The sequence below is a fragment of the Ambystoma mexicanum genome, chromosome 5p, assembly GCF_040938575.1.
Source record: "Ambystoma mexicanum isolate Mex_15411 chromosome 5p, UKY_AmexF1_1, whole genome shotgun sequence".
Classification (NCBI taxonomy): Eukaryota; Metazoa; Chordata; class Amphibia; order Caudata; family Ambystomatidae; genus Ambystoma; species Ambystoma mexicanum.
The window spans coordinates 289,162,658-289,190,290 of record NC_090930.1 but is presented as its reverse complement, the minus strand read 5'-3'; positions in this window follow the sequence as shown (position 1 = coordinate 289,190,290).

Genomic DNA, 27,633 nt, shown 5'->3' with positions numbered 1-27,633 from the left:
GGAAGGGTAGAGTTCCTTTGAGAAGGAAGAGTTGAAAGTGGGACTTCTTGACAATGTCCTGAATATGGGGGATGAATGAGAGGGAGGGATTGAAGATACCTGCAAGATTCCTCGCTATAGAGGGGGCCCCATAGAGGAGGGCCAGACTGAGGGGAAGAAATGGGATGCAGGGGCCCCAATAGGAAAATCTCTGTGTTGCTGTCATTGAGGCAGAGGCCATTAGCAGTGCACCATGCCTGGATGGCAGAAAGGCAGTCAGGGATGGAGGAAGGTGCAAGGGCATCAGTAGGAAGCTTGAAGAAGAGTTGTGTGTCATCAGCGTATCACTGTTAGTTGGGGGGAGGAGGAAATTTGGCATGCCAGCAGAGATAGGCAAATGCTACAGAGCCAGGGTGAGAACATTGAGCCCTGCAGGACGCTGCAGGTGGAGCAGGTGGTGTGGGGTGAGAAAGGCCCCCGAATGGTATTGGAGGAGCGGTCAGTGAAGAAGGAGGTGAGCCAGTCCGGTGCCCGATCCGAGATACTGAGGTTATCATGGAGAGTATGGCATGGTTCAGAGTATCGAAAGCCGAAGAGAGATCAAGGAGAATGAGGACAGCAGGAGAGTTGGAGTCACGGGATGCAAGCAGTTCTTCGTGGATGTTCAGAAGAGCACTTTCCCTGCTTCTAGATGCTCAAAATCCACACTGGTGGACGTGTAGACTGCCAAGAAGTTCAGTATGAGAGTTGAGGGAGGGCCAAATTCCCAAGCTATTTCCCAGAAAGGGGTAATGTAAATGGATCGGTAGTTGGCTGGGCAGGAAGGGTCGGCAGCTGTTTTTTTTAGGAGGGGGGCACAAGGGAGTGCTTGAGTGAGGATGGAAAAGAACCAGTAGCAAAAGAGTGGTTTCAGAAATCAGCAAAAGCTGTAGCGAGAGAGGAGATGCTGTCTTGATGGTTCTGGAAGAACATGGGGCAACCTGTTTGAAAGAGACCATCATGGAGTTGACAACTCAGGTGATTTCTTCAGGGGAGACAGGAGCGAAGGAGGAAGGTGGGCGATAAGGGGAACGGTTGAGTTGGAATATGGAGACAAGGATATTCAGTGTGTCTTGGATTTTGGAAATGAAGTGAGAGGCAAGTAGGGTCTATGAACAAGTAGGGGCAGTAGATACTGCATAGGGGTTGGAAAGTTCCCTGCAGATTTTATAGAGTTCAGCAGTGCCGTTGGAGGCATTGGACACTTGTGCCTGAATGTGGGCTCTCTATTGGCACGAATGGAGAGTCCGTTGTGTCTCTGGGCCAGCTGGCAGGCCATTTTGTCAGAGGGTGCACTGAGGTATGCTTCTTCCTTTCTGCAGCCCGGCACATACATTTTTGGCCTGCAAGTTTGGAGTCTTACTTTAATGCCAGCCTGTAAGCCTTCCACTCACCATCTACCGATTGTGCCACCCAAGGTGTAGGAGACCCATCTGTAACGCTCACCTGATTCCCGCAGAGGCGCCGGTCTTGACTGGGTGAATGCCGTATCTTCGAAGGTGATGTGTAATACACGGTTGGCTCTTTGGGCTGGACCTCTGTGCACTGTATGTCTGACTCGAAGAGTAAGATGTCTGCAGATAGAAAATATGTGATTAATGAACTGGGGTTATTGGGTGCCTCTCTCCTCTTCCCTTTCTCTTCTCCTGTAGAACCCCAAAGGTTAACGCCCTCACCTTAGGTAAGTGAACGCCGAGCTCTCCATCTGCCTCGGGGCAGGGTGCCGTAACCAGTTCCTTCACTGGATAAGGGTGCAGGCCTCTTGACCTCAGAGGACTGCTGTCCGTCGTTAACTGCACGAACGGTAAGTTCTGGGTGCTTCAAATGTCTTAAAAGTCTTTTGTAATGATATCTCTTGTTTTGCAGAGTTCCGGCGATGGCGGATGGTGGGCTGATGAGAGTTGAGGATCGAACCCGCGTGAGGAATAGAAGCGCCTGGAAGCACGTAGGTAAGCGCTTGTAGCCTGCTCAACGATGCGCACTAACTGTCCCTTTTATCTTGCAGGTACAAGTTCGGAGCTTGAGAGAAGCTGAAGGGTGCTGGAATACCCACTGGATTCGGCGTGGGAAGGAGTAATGGCACGTGAGTAATAAAGTTGCCCAATGTCTTTAAACGCACCTTCTTTTGTCTTTCAGATGCGGGATGCAGCGCCGAAGGCCTCCGGAGCGTGCGAAGAGCTGGTAAGCTTTTGTCTTTCAGATGCCGGAATGCAGCGCGAGGCGTTGGTGACTTCCGATGGACCAGGTAAGAGATGCGCTGCCACTGAAGACCGTAGTGCTAACCTGTTCTTTCTTTGTCTTTACAGGTGCTGCTGAAGACTGGATTCCAGAATGGTAAGCCTTTGTTTCCTTAGGCCCAGGATCAGAAGCAGAAGACACGATGAGCGTTCTGCTGCAGAGAATGCAGAATAACACAAAGCAAGATTCATCCATCGGGTGTGGTTTAAATAGCCTCCTGTAGTGCTTAGGTGTCTCCTTCCACAGCCACGCCTAGGTAAGAAAAGAGTTCCTGCTTTCCAGAAGAGTTCCAGTGTTCTGAACCTAGGGAGTGGCTCCTGCCCCACCCAACAGGAAAAGTAGTCCCAAACAGAAGAGGATCCGGGGTTCAACTGGCAGGTAAGTAAGCAGCATGGTCTGCTGCAGGTAAGTCCACCCAAGCATTATGAGCCCGGCGCTTCCAGCGCTGGGACTGGGCATCTTTATGAGCCTGGTGCCACTGGCGCCAGGACAGGGTCCAAAAGGTCCCAATTGGGACTGGCTGGCACTCGGAACCGGGGTTATGGGTCTGCTTCCAAGGGAGTCGGGCAAGTCCTGATCTTTTGGAAGCAGAGATCATGACAGCACCCCCCCTCAAGGCCCCTCCCAAACCGGGCTTCTCCGGGGGTTTGGGCTTGTTAGGAAATGTTTGATGAAATCTTTTGATTAGACGAGGCGCGTGGACATATTCTGCAGGTTCCCAGGATCTTTCTTGGGGACCGTAGCCTTTCCAGTCAATCAGGTAAAATAGTTTAGATTTAGAGATCTTGGAATCCAGGATGCTTTTGACTTCAAACTCGAGTTCTCCATCAACTAGAATAGGTTTTGGAGATGTAGTTAGTCGGGTTTGAGGTTGCACGGGTTTTAATAGAGAGACGTGGAAGACCGGATGTATCTTCATGTGAGGGGGCAAGTCCAACTTGACCGCTACTGGATTTACTATGGTAGTGATGGAATAGGGACCAAGGTATCTTGGGTTGAATGTGCGTGGTCCTTTTAGAGGTAGATATTTGGTGGATAACCAGACTTGATCTCCTACTTGATATTGGGGGGCTTCCTTCCGATGTTGGTCTGCTCCTTTCTTGTATTGTTCTTTAGCCCTTTGAAGGTGAGAAACGGCTTCCTTAAAGGCTTGGGTGATTGTAGAATGCATGTGGTCTACTGCTGGTGTTCCAAGATCTTGGAGTGGATCCAACTCCGAGGTTCGAGGGTGACTACCGTATAAAAGAAAAAACAGGGTCTTCCCAGTTCCCGAGTGGACAGAGTTATTGTAGGCATATTCGGCTATCCAAAGGATATCTTTCCAAGTTTTTTCAGTTTGTTGTAGCATGCAGCGCAAATACTGTTCCAGAGTTTGATTGGTCCTCTCGGTTTGTCCGTCGGTTTTAGGGTGGTGGCTGGTCGAAAGTCTCACATCAATTTGAGCCGACCGACAGCAACTTCGCCAAAAATGAGAAATAAATTGACTACCTCGATCCGAAATTAGAACTGAAGGAAAACCATGCAGTCGGACGATGTTTTCGAGAAATTCTCGGGCCAGAGTTGCTGCTGTTGGTAAGCCTTTGAGTGGAATGAAATGCGCCATCTTGGAGAATAGGTCCACGATTACTAGGATCGTATTGTATCCGGAGCATGGAGGTAGATCGGTGATGAAGTCCATAGAAAGCGTATGCCAAGGGCGATGCGGGATGTCAGTAGGGCGTAAGAGGCCGGCTGGTTTTTCCTTTTGACTCTTGTTTTGGGCGCATACTCCACAGGACATTATAAAGTCTCTGATATCTTTTTTCCAAGACGGCCACCAGAAGTAGCGCTTGATCTTTTCCGAGGTCTTGGTCATACCGGGATGTCCTTCCATTAAAGAATCGTGATAACAAGAGATTACCTTTTTCTGTAAATCTGTGCTGGGCAGGTATAACCGTTCTTGGAAATATAATAGGTTGTCCTTCACCGTAAAGTCCTTTCCCTGCAGATGCCAATTCTGTATGTCTGCTGGAGTTACCAGAAGCCTGGATTTATCCTTAACTTCCTCTATGGATTGTGTGGCGATTACACCTAGAATTCTTTGTTTAATTATAGGTACAGGTTTAGGATTGATCAAATGTTCTTCCACTCCCATCCGAGAAAGGGCATCAGCTTTACCGTTTTTTGTACCAGGTCGATAGGTAATTATGAAGTCAAACTCGGCAAAGAATAGTGCCCAACGGAGTTGCCTAGAGGATTGAGCTTTTGCGGTTTTCAAATATTGCAGGTTTCGGTGATCTGTAATCACAGTAACGGTGTGTCGGGCCCCCAGAAGATAATGCCGCCAAGCCTTAAAGGCGGACTTGATAGCTAGAAGTTCCTTATCAGTAATAGTGTAATTGATTTCAGGAGGCGAGAATTTGCGGGACCAAAATGCCACGGGATGCAACTGATTGGTTACTGGGTCCTTTTGTGATAGAACTGCCCCCATGGCAAGGCTCGAAGCATCAGTTTCAACGATGTAGGGGAGTTCTGGGCAAGGATGTTTTAAGATCGGTGCAGAGATAAATCTAGTCTTCAAATTCTGGAAAGCTTGTTCCGCCTCGGTAGACCATTCAAAACATTTGTTTTTCTTTAACAAGGCGGTGATGGGCTGGACTATTCGAGAGAATTCGGGGATAAACCTGCGGTAAAAGTTAGCGAAGCCTAACATGCTTTGAACACCTTTTACGGAGGATGACGATGGCCATTTGAGAATTGCATCGACCTTCTTTGAATCCATACGCACTCCGCTAGGTGATAATATGAATCCCAAGAATTCAACTTCAGTCACGTTGAAAACACATTTTTCCAACTTAGCGAAAAGTTTGTGTTGACGCAATCTCTCGAGGACCATTTTCACGTGTTTCCGATGTTCAGTTTCCGATGAAGAATAAACGAGGATGTCGTCAATGTAAACAACAACACACACATCTATGAGCTCTCTGAGGACATCGTTCATAAAATATTGAAAGGCGGCCGGGGCATTGCAAAGTCCGAAGGGCATGACCTGATATTCAAATAGCCCATACTTGGTGCGGAAGGCCGTCTTCCATTCATCGCCCTCTTTTACTCGTACCAAGTGGTAGGCTCCTCTAAGATCCAGCTTTGTATATATGCATGCTTTTCTGACTTGGTCCAGGAGTTCAGGGATCAAAGGTAACGGATATCTATTCTTAACGGTGATCTGGTTCAGGGTGCGATAATCTATACAAGTTCTAAGGTCCCCTTCTTTTTTTGGAACGAAGAACAAAGCTGAGGAAGCAGGGGACTTGGAAGGACGAATAAACCCATTCGCTAGGTATTGATCCAGGTATTGTCGGAGGTGAAGATTCTCAGGCTCGGTGAGGGCATAAATTCTACTACAAGGAGGAGTAGATCCAGGTATCAGGTCTATCTGGCAGTCATAAGACCTATGAGGAGGTAGAGAGTTAGCCTGATCCTTCCGGAAAACATCTTGGAATTCTAGGTATTCAGGAGGTAACTGGGGAGCCTCCGAGGAAATTGCTGCCAGTGCAACACCAGGTCGAGGGTGACAAGTAGAGACACATTCTGGAAACTGAACCGTTCTTGCTCGCCAATCGATCTGAGGATTGTGCTTCTCTAACCAAGGAATTCCTAGAATAATCTGGAACTGAGGGGCCTTGATCACATCGAACACGATCTTCTCATGGTGTCCATCTTGACTTACTAGCGTCACTTCTTGGGTGGTATGCGTTACTGGTCCGGAGGCTATCTCCGTACCATCCACCGTAGTAATGACGTCCTTTACAGCCTTTGGACAAAGAGTCAGATTCATCTTCAAAACCATTTCATGATCCACATAATTGCCAATGGCACCGCTGTCGACGTAAGCTTCAATCGCATGTAATCGATCCGGATGTTCAGGGCTAATGAGGACCATAGGTATCACGAAATGCGAGGTCACGGAACTGGTTTTAACGCTCGGCAAGAGGACCTCTATACTTGTCGGGCGAGGTCGTTTCCCTGCTCAGAGTTTGTGACCCTGGTAACTGCAGCTCCTACTGCCTTCTTGGCTGGTTTCACCGGACAGTCTCCAAGAAGGTGCCCCGAGTTTCCGCAATAGAGGCATAATTGCAGCTGTTTTCTCCTTTCCCGCTCCTTTTGTGTTAGTGGTCCTTTCAGGCCCCCTATTTGCATGGGTTCCCCGGAGTCTACTCCTTTGGTAGGAGTTGGTGGTTTGGAAAATACTCGAGCATCAAACTTGGAACGATCGGCCTTCCTGTTCTGCAGTATGTGGTCAATTTGAACGACTAAGTCAATATAGTCCGAACAGTCTTGCGGGGGATTCACTATTTGGGCTAACACATCTTTGAGCTCTCCACGTAGACCTCTATAAAACAGCGTAATCCTTTTGTCCTCAGGCCATCGAGTTTCCACTATCAGTCTGTTGAAAGACGCAATATAAGCCAAAAGGTCTTGATTACCCTGTCGCAATGAAAGGAGCTCATTGTCCAAGGCCTGCCCCTGTGAATGTCTTTCAAACAGTTTTTCCATACTGAGCTGAAAAGCTTGAAAATCATGGAGAACCGGATCATCTTGATTAACTAGAGGGATCGACCAGTCTGCCGCATTGCCGCTAAGGTACGAAAGCACGAAAGCTACCTTAGCTTGATCAGTTGGAAAGGCTGCTGGCCGGCATAAGAAGTGCAACCGGCACTGATTAATGAATACTGCAAACCTCTTTGGGTCACCAGAAAATCGTTCGGGCGGAGCCAGAGGTACATTCCCAGGTAGGTTGATCTGCACTGGGTTCGTAGAGGATCTTGAAGGAAGATTTGCCCCTGATGCGGGTAACGGAGTTTGTCCGTCTTGTGACTGTAGCAATTGTCTAGCGAGATCCTCTGTTCACTCCTTGGAAATAATCAGTTCCCTTCTTAGAGCATTCGTTTCCTGACGGGCTGCATGCACTTCTGCTCTTAGTTCCCCAAGTAACTGGGCTAGTTGGTCGGTATCCGAGGTTTCCATAGCGCCTGGGTGGGAGTTTTGCGGTGGGCTTTGTGTTCTGTAACGCTCACCTGATTCCCGCAGAGGCGCCGGTCTTGACTAGGTGAATGCCGTATCTTCAAAGGTGATGTGTAACACACGGTTGGCTCTTTGGACTGTACCTCTGTGCACTGTATGTCTGACTCGAAGAGTAAGATGTCTGCTGATAGAAAATATGAGATTAATGAACTGGGGTTATTGGGTGCCTCTCTCCTCTTCCCTTTCTCTTCTCATGTAGAACCCCAAAGGTTAACGCCCTCACCTTAGGTAAGTGGACGCCGAGCTCTCCATCTGCCTCGAGGCAGGGTGCCGTAACCAGTTCCTTCACTGGATAAGGGTGCAGGCCTCTTGACCTCAGAGGACTGCTCTCCGTCGTTAACTGCACGAACGGTAAATTCTGGGCGCTTCAAATGTCTTAAAAGTCTTTTGTAATGATATCTCTTGTTTTGCAGAGTTCCGGCGATGGCGGATGGCGGGCTGATGAGAGTTGAGGATCGAACCCGCGTGAGGAATAGAAGCGCCTGGAAGCACGTAGGTAAGCGCTTGTAGCCTGCTTCACGATGCGCACTAACTGTCCCTTTTATCTTGCAGGTACAAGTTCGGAGCTTTAGAGAAGCTGAAGGGTGCTGGAATACCCACTGGATTTGGCGTGGGAAGGAGTAATGGCACGTGAGTAATAAAGTTGCCCAATGTCTTTAAACGCACCTTCTCTTGTCTTTCAGATGCGGGATGCAGCGCCGAAGGCCTCCGGAGCGTGCGAAGAGCTGGTAAGCTTTTGTCTTTCAGATGCCGGAATGCAGCGCGAGGCGTTGGTGACAGCCGATGGACCAGGTAAGAGATGCGCTGCCACTGAAGACCGTAGTGCTAACCTGTTCTTTCTTTGTCTTTACAGGTGCTGCTGAAGACTGGATTCCAGAATGGTAAGCCTTTGTTTCCTTAGGCCCAGGATCAGAAGCAGAAGACACGATGAGCGTTCTGCTGCAGAGAATGCAGAATAACACAAAGCAAGATTCATCCATCGGGTGTGGTTTAAATAGCCTCCTGTAGTGCTTAGGTGTCTCCTTCCACAGCCACGCCTAGGTAAGAAAAGAGTTCCTGCTTTCCAGAAGAGTTCCAGTGTTCTGAACCTAGGGAGTGGCTCCTGCCCCACCCAACAGGAAAAGTAGTCCCAAACAGAAGAGGATCCGGGGTTCAACTGGCATGTAAGTAAGCAGCATGGTCTGCTGCAGGTAAGTCCACCCAAGCATTATGAGCCCGGCGCTTCCAGCGCTGGGACTGGGCATCTTTATGAGCCTGGTGCCACTGGCACCAGGACAGGGTCCAAAAGGTCCCAATTGGGACTGGCTGGCACTCGGAACCAGGGTTATGGGTTTGCTTCCAAGGGAGTCGGGCAAGTCCTGATCTTTTGGAAGCAGAGATCATGACACCATCCCATTGGCATCCAGTACACTAGCTGAACACTTTGGGTGCATCACTGATTGGCTGTCCAAACACCAAAGGACCACATGATCGGACATTGCAAGTGCACTGGCTCAAGGTTTGGCAAAAGGAATCACCTCAGGTTTGCCAATACCACTGCCCAGTTATCAAGAAAGCAGCCTACATAGAACTATGGAAAATTTCAGGGCCTGAGAGTGCTGTAGTACATTTAATAGCCTATGAGTATGACTCCAATTGTTTTTTCATCTTTGGCAAAGGGATGAGAGGCTGTTGAAACCACCTCCAGCCCCAAAATAAATAACCGGCTAATTTTGTGGTTTATGCCAGTATGAGAAGGTAACATACTGAACCCATGTCAATCACCCTGATCCCTCCTCTTATAACTAACTCCTTCACCCCACTACCGTCTTTTCAAACATCCGATTATAGCAAGTCCTCCTAATGTCCCCATTTCCCTTTACCCGCCCTGTATAGAGATTTATCCGCTCTCTATATGGTAGAGAAGAAGCACAGAGGACCCCAGCCAAGATGCTCTATTATTGGTACGCGGTCGAGCAATCAAGGCCTAGCTTCTCAGGAGGTGAAGCAGGCTGGTTCTTAAGTACAGTGTAATCCATGAACCCCCACAAAGGAATGTCCACACACTGTATTACTGAAAACACAGTCTTTATATAATTAATATTCAAGGGGATGTACATGATCACAATAACGCACTCTGTACTCGGAAGTCAATAATGATAAATATATACAATTCTAAAGTGGTACCACTTATGTTATCAAATCTCATTAAAGTGCATCAACTGTACGGTTAAAATGTCACACAGATTAATAACTAGGAAACCAGAAATAGAGATAGGAAGGAACGCAAGATGGTTGAAACAGTAGGCAGAATGCTGACCCCTACCACGAGGCACAGTTCTGTGTGGAGATCCCCCCACCTGGGCAACCTGTAAATAAAGATATATAGCACAAGCCCAGTCCATATGTTCAATAGTCTCACTTCCTCCTATGAAGGTTTTACCCCCCAATGCACCTGGTGGAGTAGAGTTCTCCGACGATGCGTCGATCGATCCTCCTTGAGTGACTCCCTTTCAGGCAGGAGCCACGGATCGTCGAGAGGTGTCGAGGACCGCGGCGTTCGGTGTCAAGGAATCGACGGCCCTTCTTGAGTGTCCTCCCTTTAAGGCGGGAGTCACGGGTCGTCGAATGTCTGACGGTGAACAGGTTGAACTACGGCAGTGAAGTGGCAGCTGCGTTCCTAGCGGGGCTCTTCGATGACAGCGCGTTGGCATCCTGCAAGGAAGAGGCGTGCGGGGCACCTCAGTGATGATAGTTCTGGACCGCAAAGAGATGATGAAGAACTGTGGCCCAGCAAGGGCGTCGATTCGTCGGCATCTCTGTGGTCTTTAGGTGGCGGGAAACCCACCGGTGGATGCTCCTCGGCGCATCGATGGTCGCGCCTTCTCCAGCGGGAGACAAGCGGATGACGATGCAGGCGAGAGCGTCCGATGATCAATTGAAGTTCTTAGGCAAACGGGAGCACAGCGGCTCCGGTCGACAACGGCGGTCGTCGACAGTGGCGGACAACAGTCCGAGTGCTTCTCCTTGGAGTTCCGCAGCAGTCCCCGTATCGGGTCGAGAGCCTGTCAAAGGTCTGTCTACCAGGGAGCTTTGGCAAAGATCAGCTGTGCACGATGGTCCCTCGTAGCTCGGGAAGAGGGCGCCTTACCATGTCCTCTCTGGGTCAGTCCTTGGAAACACAGCAGCTTTCAGATTGCGAGGGAGAGCAACAGCACTCCTTCTCGTCCAGCGGGGCTTCAAGGTCAAGCGTCAGTTTCTCCAGTTACTCGTCGTAGTAGACTTCAGCTTCTGAACACGATTTCTAGCAGCGAGAGGACCCCAGGTATACTGTTGATCTCCCATTCATTCCGCTGGGTCACACTCAAGCATCCAATCACGACAAAGGGCATTTATGCAGGCAGGCAGCCAATCAGGCACACGAGGTATTCAGGCCATTCACTTCTCTCCAGACACTCACAACAAGTTATATGTATTGGGACAAGTACCGAGCCATTCAACACTCCAAGCTGCATTCATATCGGTTTCGGGCAGGGTTGTCTCAGTCATTGTGTCAACCACCAGATACTAGACACCCACAACACAGAATGCATATTCGTCACACACTCTATTCATCCAGGTCCCACCCACAGGAGGTACCCACAACATACATCACCGGGAAGGCTCCAGCTAATCTGGCCGGGCCTTCACAACAACACCATGTATGGCATTTTCTCCCAACAGCCAGTCAGGGGGAAGGGGCAGAGTCAGGGTTTCCCAGGACTTTGGGAAAACAAGGTAATAGGTAATAGAAAGCAAGAGGCCACAGGGGCCATCTTGTTTTCCATCAGGGGTCAACTGATCCCAATGGCAGGGCCGGCGTATCCCAAAATGGAGGATACTCCTCGCACCTGTCAACTTCACCATGGAGCTGCCACCAGCCCATACCCTGCTCTGCGGGCCACCCACAGGTGCCCAAAAACATACACTAGGGGCACAGGATTGTACCCCCACCATGGGTGCCATAAGGGTATCCCACGGGTCCGTTCACCAAACCAAAAGAGAGAGAGCTGCACCGCCAGGAGTCCCACATGAACTCCTGTGTGAAAAACACGACAGAACACACGATAAAAAGCAGTAAAGGACAAGGTTACGGAGGCCCTGTCCCTCTGAGGCATTTCCAGCATCACAGTCGCCCCCCCAGACTGAGGTGGAGGGTGCCCAATCTCCCACGGGATAAACACTCTCATCCAGACGGTCAACATACCTTCTGGAAAGGCCATCTGCATTATCGTGACTCTTCCCTGGTCTGTGCTCTATGGTGAAGTCTAGCCCTTGCAGGCTAATGGACCACCTGAGCAGTTTTGGGTTTTCACCCTTCATCTGCATAAGCCACTTCAGGGGCTTATGATCTGTTTGGACCTTGAAGGTTGACCCCGTAAGGTAGGGCCTAAAATGCCTAAGGCTCCAAACTATACTAAAACATTCCTTTTCAACAGTAGCCCACCTAAGTTCTCTACCCTTGAGTTGTCTACTGATGAATATGATAGGATGTTCTCTCCCTTTGTCATCTAACTGGGACAAGACAGCTCCAATTCCGGTGTCGCAAACATCTGTCTGGACGATAAAGGGTTGGCTGTAGTCAGGCGCACACAACACGGGTGCCCAACACAGACTTTCTTTCAAGCCATCAAAGGCCCTCTGACAGTCTTCAGTACAATTAACCTTCCTTGGCTGCTTGGTGAAGTCAGAGCTGTCAGTGGTGCAGCTATGGTTCCATAGTCCGCCATGAAATTGCGATAATACCCGGTGAGGCCCAAAAAGGCTCTCACCTGGGTTTGAGTAGTGGGAGTCTCCCAGTCCTGTACATCCTGTACCTTACTGGGGAGAGTTTGGATTTGACCCCCTCCTACCTCATGACCAAGATACGTGACTTTCCCCTGAGCTATCTGGCACTTGGTGGCCTTGATAGTGAGGTTAGCCCTCTTTAAGGCCTGCAATACTCTACCCAGATGTGTCAAGTGCTCTTCCCAAGTGGAACTGTAGACGGAAATGTCGTCTAAATAAGCCACACAAAAGGCTTCCAGCCCACTGAGAGCATGATTGACCAATCTCTGGAAGGTGGCAGGGGCATTCTTCAACCCAAAAGGCATGACCCTAAACTGGTAGAGTCCCTCTGGTGTTGAGAAAGCCGTCTTTTCCTTGGCATGGTCCGTCAGAGCTATTTGGCAATAGCCTGAGGTGAGGTCAAAGGTGCTCCCAAATTTGGCAGCACCTATGGTGTCCACGAGCTCATCAGCCCTGGGCAATGGGTGCGCGTAAGTTTTGGTGACAGCATTGACTCCTCGGTAGTCCACACAGAACCTCCAATCCTTGGTACCTGCCTGGGAACTTGCCTTGGGGAAAAGGACCACGGGACTGGACCAGGGACTGGTTGAGGGTTCAATAACACCCAGATCCAACATCTTGGCGACCTCAGCCTGGATGTGGTTCTTAACTGTATCTGACATTCGGTAGCTCCTGCTCTTCACAGGCACACTGTCACCAGTGTCAATCTTGTGCTTACACCACGGTTCAAGGCCTGGTTTCAGCGAAAACAGAGAGGCATACTGCTGGAGCAAAGTCCTGCAGGCCCTCTGCTGCTCGGTTGTCAAATCTGGAGAGAGCTGCACTCCCTCCACTGAGCCATCCTGAGTGTTGTTATGCAGCAAATCAGGAAGGGGCTCACTCTCATTCTCTTCTTGCCCGGAAGCTAGCAAGAGACATGAGACTTTGGCCGCCTGTGGAAAGGCTTGAGCCTATTGACATGGAATACTTGAGGGGCTACCCCTGGGATTCCCATGTCAACCAGATAGTTGACCTCGCCCATCTTGGAGATTATCCAGAAGGGTCCAGTCCATTTATCTGCCAATGCCCGAGGCTTGGTAGGCTCTATCACAAGGACCTCCTGTCCCGGAGTCCAATCCACTTGCGATGCTTTAAGGTCATGCCAGTATTTGTTCAATTGCTGGCTGGCCTTGAGATTTGCTGTTGCTTGACCCATCATCTGTGTCATCCTCCACCTGAGGCCTAACACATAGTCCCCCACTTGCTTGACGGGACCGGGAGGGGTGGCTTCCAAACCTTCTCTGATCAAGGCAAAGGGCCCCCTCACGGGATGTCCAAAGAGTAACTCAAAGGGGCTGAAACCAACACCCTCCTGAGGTACCTCTCTGTAGGCAAACAGCAGGCATGGCAGGAGGAGATCCCATTTCCTGCTTAGGGGCTCTTCCAAAGCACCTAGCATGCCCTTGAGAGTTTTATCAAATCTCTCAACCAAACCATTGGTCTGGGGGTGGTAAGAGGTGGAGAACTTGTAGGTTACCCCGCACTCTTTCCACATGGTTTTCATGTAATTAGACATGAAGTTGGATCCTCTGTCAGAGACAACCTCCTTGGGGAATCCAACACGGGTGAGAGCCCTGGCAACCACCTTGGCAGTAATAGTCCGAAGGGGTATAGCCTCAGGGTACCTGCTGGCATGATCTACCAAAGCCAGGATGAACCGAAGTCCACCTGATGTGGGAGGGTCAAGGGGACCGACAATGTCGATGCCCACCCTCTCAAACGGTGTGCCAACCACTGGCAATGGCTGCAGTGGGGCAATGACACTGCCTCCAGTCTTGCCAGACAACTGACAAGTTTGGCAGGTCCTGCAGTGGGACTCCACTTCTACTCCCATCCGAGGCCAGTAGAAATGGGCAGAGAGCCTCTGCTTAGTCTTCTTGGTACCAAGATGACCAGCCAAGGGCACCTCATGCGCCAACTGCAGTAGGAAGGGCCTGCAAACCTGGGGTACCACCAACCTCTTGAGGGCACCAGGTTCAGGCTTAGTGGGCTCACTAAAAAGGAGCTCACCCTCCCAATAAATCCGGAATGTCCTAGGCACTTCTTCTTGTGCCTGGGACAGGGCCTGTTTCCTCAGACCCTCGAGAGAGAGGGACACTCTCTCTGTCCTTTACAGAAGTCTGCCCGGGAGGGTCCCCCTTCAGCTAACAAGCATTGAAGCTTGGGAAGAACCTCCGGGTTGAGAACCTCTCCCACAGGAGAGTCTTCTGGCTCTTTCCCCAAAGGGGTTGAGATGGGGTTTACCACTGGACCCAGCCCGTCCGCAGCATGGATCCCAATGGGTGCTGTAGGAACAGCAGGAAGAGAAGGAGCTCCCTCCACAGAGGTGGCCTTCTGGCTCTTCCTTCGTCTTGCCTTAGGCCGCGCCTTCGGCACGGGTACCTGACTCACAGCCAGCCCTGGTGTCACCTGTGATCTAGTGACCGCAGCAGCAGTCATGGGAAGACCATCCGCGATCAATCCCATCTCTACAAGATCGTTACCTAACAGAATGTTAGCAGGGACATTGTCCTGAACCAGGACAGAAAGCTTTGCTGTCTTGTCTCCAATTACGAGTGTGACTCGTGCTACAGGCAATAATTTGGGAGGCCCACCAGCTAACCTGGTGGTTCTCAGAGGAGCATCTACATAGTGGATGCTCCTCTGGCTTGAGCAGGGTCCTGTCCACCACTGTCATGCTTGCCCCAGTGTCTCTCAAACCAGTGGAAGGCTGGCCATTCAGGAGGACACTTGTCAAAAATCTACGGCTGTTCTGTGGGATGGTCGCCAGTACTTCCGCGTACTGGTCCCAGGCCCCAAGGGACACTAAGGAAATCTCTACGGGAGCACCAAATGTGATCCCTGTATAGGAGGGGAGGACAGTGGCCTCCACCTCAGACATGGGGTAAGGGTAGGTCAGGCTGACAGCCTGTACTCCGAGTGCCTTACCTTTACACTTGGAGTCACCCCTTTTGTGATCCAGAGCCCCACAGTCCCAACAAGTGCTGGGAGTGCGGGGTACGGTACTGGAACAACCGGGAGCCTGCTTTGCAGCAGGTGGACCACTACTCTTATTCCCACCCACAGATGACTTATCCCCACTAGATTTTTGGGTCTTAGGAGAGGAGGGTTTAGGTTTATTCGACTGTGACTGCTTTTGGGACTCCTCAGCTTTCTGAGAGGCCCCCTTTTCTTTGTCCTTGTCCTTCCCACTGGAGTCCTTAGGGGACACCCGGTGGGAGACCCACTTGTCAGCCAACCTAGCCAGCTTAAAGGGATCCAAAATGTTCTGGTAAGCAACATACTGACGCAGCTCTGGTGAACAGGCTTCAGAAAAATGCTCAAAAAACAACAGGTGGGACAATTCAACAAAAGTTTTCAACTTGTAACCATCAATCCACCCCATCATGTTCATGTGCGCAGCACTCACCCAGTCAAGCCAAGACAAATTCTCCCTTTTCTTAAAATCCCTGAACCTTTTAAGGTATTGAGTAGGTGTCTTGCCAAACGTGGCAATCAAAGCAGATTTCATACACTCATACTGACCCCTTTCTTCCACACTCAGCTTCAGAATACAGTCATATCCAGTTTGAGGCACTCTGCTTAGCAAACACTTAGCCCAATCTCTTTTGTCAACATCATGATTTGCACAAGCCATTTCAAACGCTTCAATCCATTGGAGGATATCGGAACCCTCCACAAACACACCAACCAAATCTTTCATAAATTTAGTTGCTGGGGACCTGACACTCTCACTGGGTTTCGCTGAAGTCTCCACTCTAGCTTTCTCTAGCTGGATTCTCTGACATTCAGTGTCCTTGTCTTTGAGTTCAAGATCCCTATTCTTGAGTTCAACTTGTTGAGCCAGCTCCTCCTTCTTAAGCTCAGCATCTATTTCCAACTTGCGATATTCAAAGGCCAATTTCATCCTTAATAACTCAAGCTCCAAGGAATTTCTGGGGTTTGGAACAGAGACAGCAGGAATGGTGGCATTCCCAGAAACAGATTCTGCAGAAACCCCAGGGGCAGAGTCCTCATTGGTTGCATTCCCCCCCTCATCAAGAGTTTCACCATCGGCCTGGTAGTCCACCAGGGCAGCTATCAGTTCAGCCCTAGACTTATCCACAAAGTCTAACTCCCTGGCTTCACAAGCACTCTGGAGAGCCTCTAAGCTCATCCTAGTCAATTTACCATTCGCAATAGACTCCATTGCTTGTAATGCAGTTATTTTGTAGACACCCAAACCTTAATCTAATAAAGTGCAGATATTTTGTAAGTGGCACGGTTATACACTGATTCTTAAAACCATAAGCATCCCACCGCTGCCACCAGTGTAGAGACTGGTAGGGGGTGTCTGTACTTCTGCACTCTATATGGTAGAGGAGAGGCCCAGAGGACCCCAGCCAAGATTCTCTATTATTGGTACGTGGTCGAGCAATCAAGGCCTAGCTTCTCAGGAGGTGATGCAGGCTGGTTCTTAAGTACAGTGTAGTCCCTGAACCCCCACAAAGGAATGTCCACACACTGTATTACTGAAAACACAGTCTTTATATAATTAATACTCAAGGGGATGTACATGATCACAATAACGCACTTTGTACTCGGAAGTCAATAATGATAAATATATACAATTCTAAAGTGGTACCACTAATGTTATCAAATCTCATTAAAGTGCATCAACTGTACGGTTAAAATGTCACACAGATTAATAACTAGGAAACCAGCAATAGAGATAGGAAGGAACGCAAGATGGTTGAAACAGTAGGCAGAATGCTGACCCCTACTACGAGGCACAGTTCTGTGTGGAGATCCCCCCACCTGGGCAACCTGTAAATAAAGATATATAGCACAAGCCCAGTCCATATCTTCAATAGTCTCACTTCCTCCTATTAAGGTTTTACCCCCCTAGTGTACCTGGTGGAGTAGAGTTCTCCGACGATGCGTTGACCAATCCTTCTTGAGTGACTCCCTTTCAGGCAGGAGCCACAGATCGTCGAGAGGTTTCGAGGACCTCGGAGTTCGTGTTGGGGAATCGACGGCCCTTCTTGAGTGCCCTCCCTTTAAGGCGGGAGTCACGGGTCGTCGAACGTCCGACGGTGAACAGGTTGAACTATGGCAGTGAAGTGGCAGCTGCATTCCTAGCGGTGCTCCTCGACGACAGCGTGTTGGCTTCCTGCAAGGAAGAGGCGTGCGGGGCACCTCGGCGACGATAGTTCTGGACCGCAAAGAGATGATGAAGAACTGTTGCCCAGCAAGGGCGTCGAGTCGTCGGCGTCTCTGTGGTCTTTAGGTGGCAGGAAACCCACCGGTGGATGCTCCTCGGTGCGTCGCCAGTCCGGCCTTCTCCAGTGGGAGACAAGCGGATGACGATGCAGGCGAGAACGTCCGATGATCAATTGAAGGTCTTAGGCAAATGGGAGCACAGCGGCTCCGGTCGGCGACGGCGGTCGTCGACAGTGGCGGACAACAGTCCGAGTGCTTATCCTTGGAGTTCTGCAGCAGTCCCCGTATCGGGTCGGCAGCCTGTCGAAGGTCTGTCTACCAGGGAACTTTGGCAAAGATCAGCTGTGCACGATGGTCCCTTGTAGCTCAGGAAGAGGGCGTCTTACCTGGTCCTCTCTGGGTCAGTCCTTGGAAACACAGCAGCTTTCAGATTGTGAGGGAGAGCAACAGCACTCCTTCTCATCCAGCGGGGCTTCAAGGTCAAGCGTCAGTTTCTCCAGTTACTCGTCGTAGTGGACTTCAGCTTCTGAACATGATTCCTAACAGTGAGAGGTCCCCAGGTATACTGTTGATCTCCCATTCATTCCGCTGGGTCATACTCAAGCATCCAATCACGACTAAGGGCATTAATGCAGGCAGGCAGCCAATCAGGCACACGAGGTATTCAGGCCATTCACTTCTCTCCAGACACTCACAACAAGTGATGTGTATTGGGACAAGTACCAAGCCATTCAACACTCCAAGCTGCATTCATACCGGTTTCGGGCAGGGTTGTCTCAGTCATTGTGTCAACCACCAGATACTAGACACCCACAACACAGAATGCATATTCGTCACACACTCTATTCACCCAGGTCCCACCCACAGGAGGTACCCACAACATACATCACCGGGAAGGCTCCATCTAATCTGGCCAGGCCTTCACAACAACACCATGTATGGCATTTTCTCCCAACAGCCAGTCAGCGGGAAGGGACAGAGTCAGGGCTTCCCAGGACTTTGGGAAAACAAGGTAATGGGTAATAAAAACCAAGAGGCCACAGGGGCCATCTTGTTTTCCATCAGGAATCAACTGATCCCAATGGCAGGGCCGGGGTATCCCAAAATGGAGGATACTCCGTGCACCTGTCAACTTCAGCATGGAGCTGCCACCAGCCCATACTCTGCTCTGCGGGCCACCCACAGGTGCCCAAAAACATACACTAGGGGCACAGGGTTGTACCCCCACCCACGGGTGCCATAAGGGTATCCCACGGGTCCGTTTACCAAACCAAAAGAGAGAGAGCTGCACCGCCAGGAGTCCCACATGAACTCCTGTGCAGAAAACACGACAGAACACATAATAAAAAGCAGTAAAGGACAAGCATATGGAGGCCCTGTCCCTCCGAGGCATTTCCAGCATCACACCGTCCTAGATGGGTTAATCAATTTTACCTCAAAACCACTAAAACAAAAAGAGAGGTGCCTGTCTCTTTCGCTTCTCATACAAGACTCCAGTAGCCTCAATCATGTTTGACTCCAAGCATTTTCCATTGCCTTTTCAATTCAATGCCTATCGCATAAAAAACCTCTTCCTCCCAGTTTGTCTCCCAACAAGATGCAGACATTCTTCAATGAGATAGTAGAACACCAAACTGACCACTCTATGTACATTATCCGCTGATAGGGGCATTTGCGTTTTCCCCACTATACTCAGGAAGCTGAAGGATATGTTCAATGATAGCTGTAAGCAATCGCCTCATGATTGGGCCATCCTTAGGATCTTGCAGGAACAGATGAACACTAATAGTTCTCCCCACAAGCTCAGGGTATGTGCACAAAATGAACAGAAAAACGGCAAGAACGATCTGTGAAACATCATTAGGCACCAACATAGGCACCTCCAAAAAGAAATTCAGTGAGAAAGGAATCGGGAAACTGCTCCCTCTTCCAGGCATCGAGAGGGAACTCCAAATCTGGCATGCTCTCTTTTATGATCAAGACTTAAACATGTCTCAATCCAATGTCAAAAAATTCCTGTGGCGCAAGAACAAATTACTTCCCTTAACTCATTTTTTGTGACAAAAAATAGTGTCCTGAAATAATCCAGAGTCAAATATACTCTTTATCTTTATTCAACAGTTTCTGCGTCCTTTTTCCTCATCATAGACCTAGTCTGCACGTGCTGTGGTTCTTCCTCGATGCTTGCTTCCAATGTGGGTTTAGGGGTAAGAGGGTTCTCCAGTGTAGATTTTCACGTCTCCAAGGATAATCCAAGTGCGTATGCCTTGCCCTTTGACTGCAGACGGTGTCACAACCTCGACTCTGAAGGGGCCGTTAAAATGAGGCTCATGCCACCTTCTTGTGAAGTTGCGGATTGCAGTTGTTGTAGCATCTCCTTCTTTGTTCTGCACTGCCTCACACTCCTTTCGCTTGAGTTGAGCTGAAATGACAGAGATACTTGAAGTCATACATGTAAGATAATCAGGTAACTCCTTTCCTAACAAGCACTGGTCCTATTCCACCTGGATGGGGGAAATGGCCTCCTCGAAGGCCTCCCATCATCCTCCCTTGTGCCCCTGAGAAGTGCCTTAGACGCGGCCGTCCGCCTCATCAAGGGTCGATGCAGATGCAGCCACATCAACCCGGCCCTCATCGACCATAACTGGCTCTCACTGCATGCAGAAATCACCTTTAAATCTTGCTGCATAATCTATAAGGCAATCACCCACAAGTCACCCAGGTGCCTCATGAAGAAACTGCATCTCCAGTGGACAGTGCACCACCAGAAGCCAGGACATGTGCAGCCTTGAAATCCGCCACTGCAAAAAAGGAAAGGACCAGAAAACAAACCTTCTCTGCCTACGCCCCAAGACTATGGAAACTCCTCCACGTCAGCATCAGACTCGCCCCCACGCTCCTACAATTCAGAAAAGAACTCAAGACGCACCTCTTAAAGAAGTCTCTCCTCCTCAAAACCTAGGCATCACGTCGCTCCCCACACCGCCTGACTCACTAGACCCTGTCCAGTCCCTCTCCTCCCCACCACCCTATACAGATGAACCCCTCCACTGTGCTCCTCTGTACCCTAACCCCCACTGTATATCTGTTCTGTCGTTACCTCTGAAAAGTGCTCTTTTATGCATCTCCACTGTTGTATACCTCGGCAAAGCACTCTGTTGTGTATCCGTATCCGTGGTCGAAGTGTACAAAGTAGTGGACTATGTTCCCTGCTAGCCTGCCCCCGCTACCCACAAACCCCATCGCCCACCCCCTCCCAGACACAATACAAACCACCAAACAGATGCACCTGCTGGTTAAGGAAACGTTCAGTGCGTTCCAGTGAAAGTGCAAGTTTCAACTTCTTCCTATACTTTTATTTTAAAACGAAACCATTCCGGAACAGTTTCTTTTTAAAATAAAAGTATAGGAACGGCAGAGATAGAGTGTGCAGTGTGGATATGAAGGGTTAGGGTGTTGCTGGCTCTGGGTGAATGCTTGTATTTGTGTGCTTGTTAGTTTTCAGAGTGGAATGCCAAGATGATGTTGGCTTTCTTGTTTGGTGTGTGTGTGAATAATGATTTTTAGTTTGTTGCAAAGGTAAGATGGGCTTTTGAGGCTGACATTAAGGCTTTGGACACAACATAAAGTCCTTTGAAGGAAATTCTCTAGGGTTCATGAAACTACTGGAAATGAGCAAGAGATGGAGTGATTTGCAAGTGTTTAAGCAAGTGGAGGATGAGTCTTGCTGCTGCATCCTGCATGGCTTGCAGGGGGACACATGTTCTATGGGGGAGTCCAGTAAGGAAGGTGTTTCCGTAGTCCACTTTGAACCGAACCAATGCTTGGACTGCAATGCGCATGTTGTCAGGGGAAATTATGTGTCTTATTTTTCGAAGGTGTATTGCATGTGTCTGGGACTGCAGCTAACTGGTGTATGAAGGGAAGATGAGGATCATGGTAAAGCCTAGGGATTTGACACTTGTTGAGAGGGATTTTCATGGTGTTTCCCATGATGACTTCTTTGATTCAAGAGGCGAGATTGGGTTTTTGTCAGGGGAGGGCAGACAAGGTGGAACTCTGTTTTAGATGGGTTGAGTTTGAGGAAGTGACTGGCCACGAAGGCGGTGAGGGAGGAGAGGCTTCATTGAGGGTGTGGAGTTGAGGGGGATGAGATTTTATATGCTTATTTGCGTGTCATCAGCGTATGGGTGGAAGTTGATATTGTGTTTGCAAAGGGTCTTTCGAGGGACTTTAAATGAAGTTTGAATAGGAGTGGATAGAGGAAGGATCTTTGTGGGACCCTGTACTAGACATGGGAGGGGTTGGAACGCTAGGGACAAATGGAGACAAGGTTGGTCCTGCTGTCTGTGAGTAAAGAGGTGAGCCAATCGAGAATGGCCCCTGAGAGTTTCATACTGAGGGTAGGATGTTTAGGAGAGTTGTGTAGTCAATGGTGTCAAAGGCTGCGGATAGGTCAAGGTGTAAAAGGAGTGTTCTGAGTCCTTTGTCAGTAATGTTGTGGAGGTCAGCAAGGATTTTGAGTTTGTCTGTCTCTGTTCTGTGGCAGTGTCTAAAGTCAGATTTGCAGGGGTTGAGGATGTTGTATTTGGAGATGTTTTGTTGCAGTTGAGCTGTGACAAAGGACTTCATGATTCTTTTGAGGTATAGTAGGATAGTGATGGGGCAGTTGTTTTCATAAAGAGTTGTGGGGGTGAGAGATGCTTGTATTCAGAATGTTCTTTTTCAGTTTTGGGTGCAGAGGGAATAATACTGTGCATGTGACAGGAGTTGATGATGTTTGGAGATGCAGCTGGATGCAGCTAGAGATGGGTCTGATCACCAAGGAAGTATGGAGGTGCGCTTTTGGCTGTGAGAGTGATGAAGATGCTTCAGTCAAAGGGGTGAAAAGTGTTTCATGAGTCAGAATGTTTAGGAGTAGGGATGGGAGTGGCAGAGCAGAGGAAAGGGCTTTTCTGATATGTGATTTGGAGGTGAGGTGGCACATAGGGAGTTGCATGCAGCGTTAGATGGGGCATGGAAGGTGTGGATGGGGTTTGGAGAGTGATTAGACAATGTTGAAAAGCTTCTATCTATGATTGCTGGCAGATTGGAGTTCTTGGAGGTGGTGAGTGGCTTTGGCATTGTGTATGGCTGTTTTGTGTGCGTTGTGGCTGTGTTTGAGATGTGCTCTGGCTGTGGAACACCAGCCCTTTTGCCAAGCTATTTAAAGGTGCCTGTGTTTCTCTTTGACAGAGAGGAGAGTGCTGTTGAACCATGGTTTATGGTGGTGGTTGCAGATTTGTGTGTGCTTCCAGTAAAGCTATTTTGTCGACTCTGGGATAATGTTGGAGTTTTAATTGATGAGCAGTATGGAAGGGTGTGTGTGTGTGCAGGGAGAAGCGTGGTGGTATGAATGGAGTCAAGGCCTGTCTGTAATGTGTTATGACTCTCCTTCATACAAATGCGCCAGATTAAGTCATGGGATATATCCAGTATTGAAGTTCATTTACACATATTCTTATGTATAATTCTCTATTACCCTGTTATTTGCCCTCTCTGGTAACACGCGTTTCGGCAATAAATGCCTTTTTCAAACCAGGGCTGTTACATAAATGTACAAATGAAACTGAATGAATTGTTAAAGGAAACATAAACATAATCATTTGTAAGAATAAGCATTGCATTCTGCTGGCTTGTATGGCTTGTATGATTTTTTCATATTAAAAAACCTGTTCATATATATTTATTCTTGTTCTTGGCAAAGTTCATGCATTGTATCAACCTTACTTATGGCTGACAAACTAAGCACCAAACATCAGCCATAAGTAAGGTTGATACAATGCATGAACTGTGTAATATGAAAAAATCATACAAGCCAGCTATTCAAAATAAGGGAATAAAGAAATGTGATTATTAAGGCAACCACATTATCCATCAGGTATAAGAATTGTTGGTATTAAGTTCAATGTTTCATTTACATGATTTTTCATGCATTTATTTTTCTTTTTCTTTTTCTGTGCATATCTTTTACCCCAATTATCCCCCATTCACCCATCCCTTCTTCTCTCTGTCTATCAACAAATGTGTAATACTTAACAATATTTACGTTGGCGTAAATGCGGAATGCAATGCTTATTCTTACAAATGATTATGTTTATGTTTCCTTTAACAATTCATTCGGTTTCATTTGTACATTTATGCAATAGTCCTGGTTTGAAAAAGGCATTTATTGCCGAAACACGTTTTACCAGAGAGGGCAAATAACAGCGTAATAGAGAATTATATATAAGAATATGTGTAAAAAAAACTTCAATACTGGATATATCCCATGACTTAATCTGGCACATTTGTATGAAGGAGAGTCATAATACTATATCATTTCTCAATAGAGGTCGGGGTGTATACCTCTATCTCTCCTGCCAAATGTGACACTTTTTTTTAACATTATGAGAGTTTAACGTCAGGTCGCAAAATGTGAAATTCGGCGTCAAACCACCCCATTTCTGATGTTCATCTGTCTGTAATGTGCTTAATGTGTCTGGAAGATGGGGATGTTGTTTGGCACTGTGAGTCTAAAGGGGATCGCAAAGTGGTCAGACCACAATGCCAGAATTGATTTTGCACAGAGATGTAATTTGTGCAAGAAATCAGAAGGTCAATAGTGTTGTGAGTGCTACGCGTGTGGTAGGTGATGTGTTGGATGAGGTCATAAGGGGTGAGTGGAGTGGAGATGATCTTCAGAATGGGATTGTTGTCTTGAGGGGAAGTACCTATGTTAAAATTGCCATGGTAGATATAGGTGCAGAGGGAGCTGTGGTTGTTTGAAGTCAGTCAAGTCACAGTGGAATTTGTGATTAGGTGTTGGGGGAGGTGAATTAGGTGGATTGAAGTGGGGTGTGAGGGTGGTGAAGGGTAGAATGTTGGAGTAGGCCATGGCCACTATACATGTCTTTTGTGCCCACTAGCCTCATATTTTAAATATTTTAAATCTATAGCTTCCTTTCTTACTCACTAGCCATGACCTTCGCCCCATGGTCATCGGCCCTGGTCTTCGGCCGTGGCCCCTTTGCATGTTACTCAAATAGCTTTTTCCAATCCCACTAACCATGGCCTTGGCTATGGCCAGTGCATGTGTCCTGAAGCCGTAGCCACTCTAAATATTTCTCCAATATTTTTGCTAAATGGGCCCACTAGTCATGGCCATCAGCAGTGGCCACACAACTAGGTTTCTTTTGGACACAATAGCCATGGCCAGTGGCCACGGCCTCTGGCCATGTCCACTTTCCAAATTGCACCCCTTGATATGTTGCCGAAATGGGTTTCATTGGGGCCTACTTTCCATATTGTACCATTTGGTTCCTTAAAGTAACCCAGTACCCATATCCTTAGGCCACACCCATTACACTCCACCTCACAGAAGCTGTAAAATTCCTCTTTTTTTGTATTCTCATTTTTTAATCTCAATTTAAAAAAAAAATTGCTCCCATATCTGCAGTTAAATTTGCAATGTACTGCAAATAACCCTGGTTAATCCATAAACGCCTGCAAATAACTCTGGTTATTTTAATGTGACGCCCTTGCATTCCTGATCACATGTTCTACCATATCCCCGGTTGTCCCCGGATATCTGGTATCCCTACAAAATATCCCAACCAAAAATATTGGCGTACATATGGGCGTTTGTCTCGCCATAGGTGATATTTTTGGGGGGGATATTTTGTGGGAGCAGGGTTTGCGGGGGGATCCCCCGCATATTTTAAAATAATGCTGCGGTTGCAGGGGTGTCCCCCGCAGGGTCCATGGGTCAATATCGCTGCAAAAACATGGCAATATTTTTGTATCGCAATATTTTTGCCGGGATATTAACACATGGAACCGTATATCCCTGGTTATGCAAAAACATTCAGGGGGTAATTCATAGAATTCAGCGCACAAGTGGCGCACGCAGCTGGCGCACAGTGTGCGCGTGCGAATCCCTGCGACAGCCGCGTGCGCAAGAATCCATTTCCGCGCACAGCGTATTCATGGATTCCAGCCACCAAAACCAGCCGTGGCGCACAGTGGCGCAGCGACCCTGCAGCAGCGCCAGTTACGCCCCCAAGAACGCCTCTCGCGCAGGGAAAAGCCAACAATATACCCAATCCAGCGCAAAGGGCTGCGCTAACCCTGTACCAGCACAGCAAGCGGGCTACGTGTATCACTGGGGTGCGCGGGAAGTACCTCACGCGATTGGCCCTGTGCGAGCAGGGTACGCGTATTTCAGGGGTGCGCGGGAAGTTCCACACGCGATTTCATCATGGTACGTGTATTTCAGGGGTGCGCAGGAATTTCCACACGCGATTGGGCCTGTGCGAGCAGGGTACGCGTATCTCAGGGGTGCGCGGGAAGTTCCACACGCGATTCCATCAGGGTACGTGTATTTCAGGGTGCACGTGAAGTTCCACACTCGATTCCGTCAGGGTACGTGTATTTCGGGGTGCGCGTGAAGTTCCACATGCGATATCAGCAGGGTACGTGTATTACAGGGTGCAGGGGAAGTTACACACGCGATTCCAGCAGGGTATGTGTATTTCAGGGTGCAGGGGAAGTTCCACACGCGATTCCATCAGGGTACGTGTATTTCGGGGTGCGCGTGAAGTTCCACACGCGATTCCATCAGGGTACGTGTATTTCCGGGTGCGCGTGAAGTTTCACACGTGATATCAGCAGGGTACGTGTATTACAGGGTGCAGGGGAAGTTACACACGCGATTCCATCAGGGTACGTGTATTTCAGGGTGCAGGGGAAGTTCCAGACGCGATTTCAGCAGGGTACCTGTATTTCAGGGGTGCGCGGGAAGTTCCACATGCGATATCAGCAGGGTACGTGTATTTCAGGGTGCAGGGGAAGTTACACACGCGAAATCAGCAGGGTACGTGTATTCCAGGGGTGCGTGGGAAGTTCCACACGCGATTCCATCAGGGTACGTGTATTTCGGGGTGCGGGGGAAGTTCGACACGTGATTCCATCAGGGTACGTGTATTACAGGGGTGCGCGGGGAGCACCACACGTGAATTGCACGTGTGGGCCCTCCCAGGTGTTCCCTCTACACCCTCCACGGCACCTGCAGGTGGCTCACACCACAGGGGCCTACCCTGCACATGTCCTGCAGGCACCCCATCCACCATGGCCATGCCCCCCAGCCAACCCACATGTCAACTTGCACTACTGCCCACCAACGCATGTCCCCCTGCACCCCCAGCCACCAGGGGCACCAACCACCAGGCCCCCACCCATGTCTCCCACCAGCCCCACCCCCCAGCCTACCAGGGGTAGCCTCCACCAGGCCCCCACCCATGTCTCCCAGCACCCACACCCCCCAGCAGTGCAGGGGCACCCACCACCAGGCCCCCACCCATGTCTCCCAGCACCTCCACCCCCCAGCCACCAGGGGCAGCCTCCACCAGGCCCCCACCCATGTCTATCAGCACCCCCACCCCCCCCCAGTCACCAGGGGCAGCCTCCACCAGGCCCCCACCCATGTCTCCCACCACCCCCACCCCCCAGCCTACCAGGGGCAGCCTCCACCAGGCCCCACCCATGTCCAACTCATGTTCCCCACCACCCCCACCCCCCAGCACTGTGGGGCACCTGCCAGCTGGCCCCCACCCATGTCCAACTCATGTTCCCCACCACCCTCACCCCCCTGCACTGCTGGGGGGTGGGGGTGGTGGGAGACATGGGTGGGGGCCTGGTGGTGGGTGCCCCTGCACTGCTGGGGGGTGTGGGTGCTGGGAGACATGGGTGGGGGCCTGGTGGAGGCTGCCCCTGGTAGGCTGGGGGGTGGGGGTGGTGGGAGACATGGGTGGGGGCCTGGTGGTTGGTGCCCCTGGTGGCTGAGGGTGCAGGGGGACATGCGTTGGTGGGCAGTAGTGCAAGTTGACATGTGGGTTGGCTGGGGGGCATGGCCATGGTGGATGGGGTGCCTGCAGGACATGTGCAGGGTAGGCCCCTGTGGTGTGAGCCACCTGCAGGTGCCATGGAGGGTGTAGAGGGAACACCTGGGAGGGCCCACACGTGCAATTCACGTGTGGTGCTCCCCGCGCACCCCTGTAATACACGTACCGTGAGGGAATCACGTGTCGAACTTCCCCCGCACCCCGAAATACACGTACCCTGATGGAATCGCGTGTGGATCTTCCCGCGCACCCCTGGAATACACGTACCCTGCTGATATCGCGTGTGGAACTTCACGCACATCCCGAAATACACGTACCCTGATGGAATCGCGTGTGTAACTTCCCC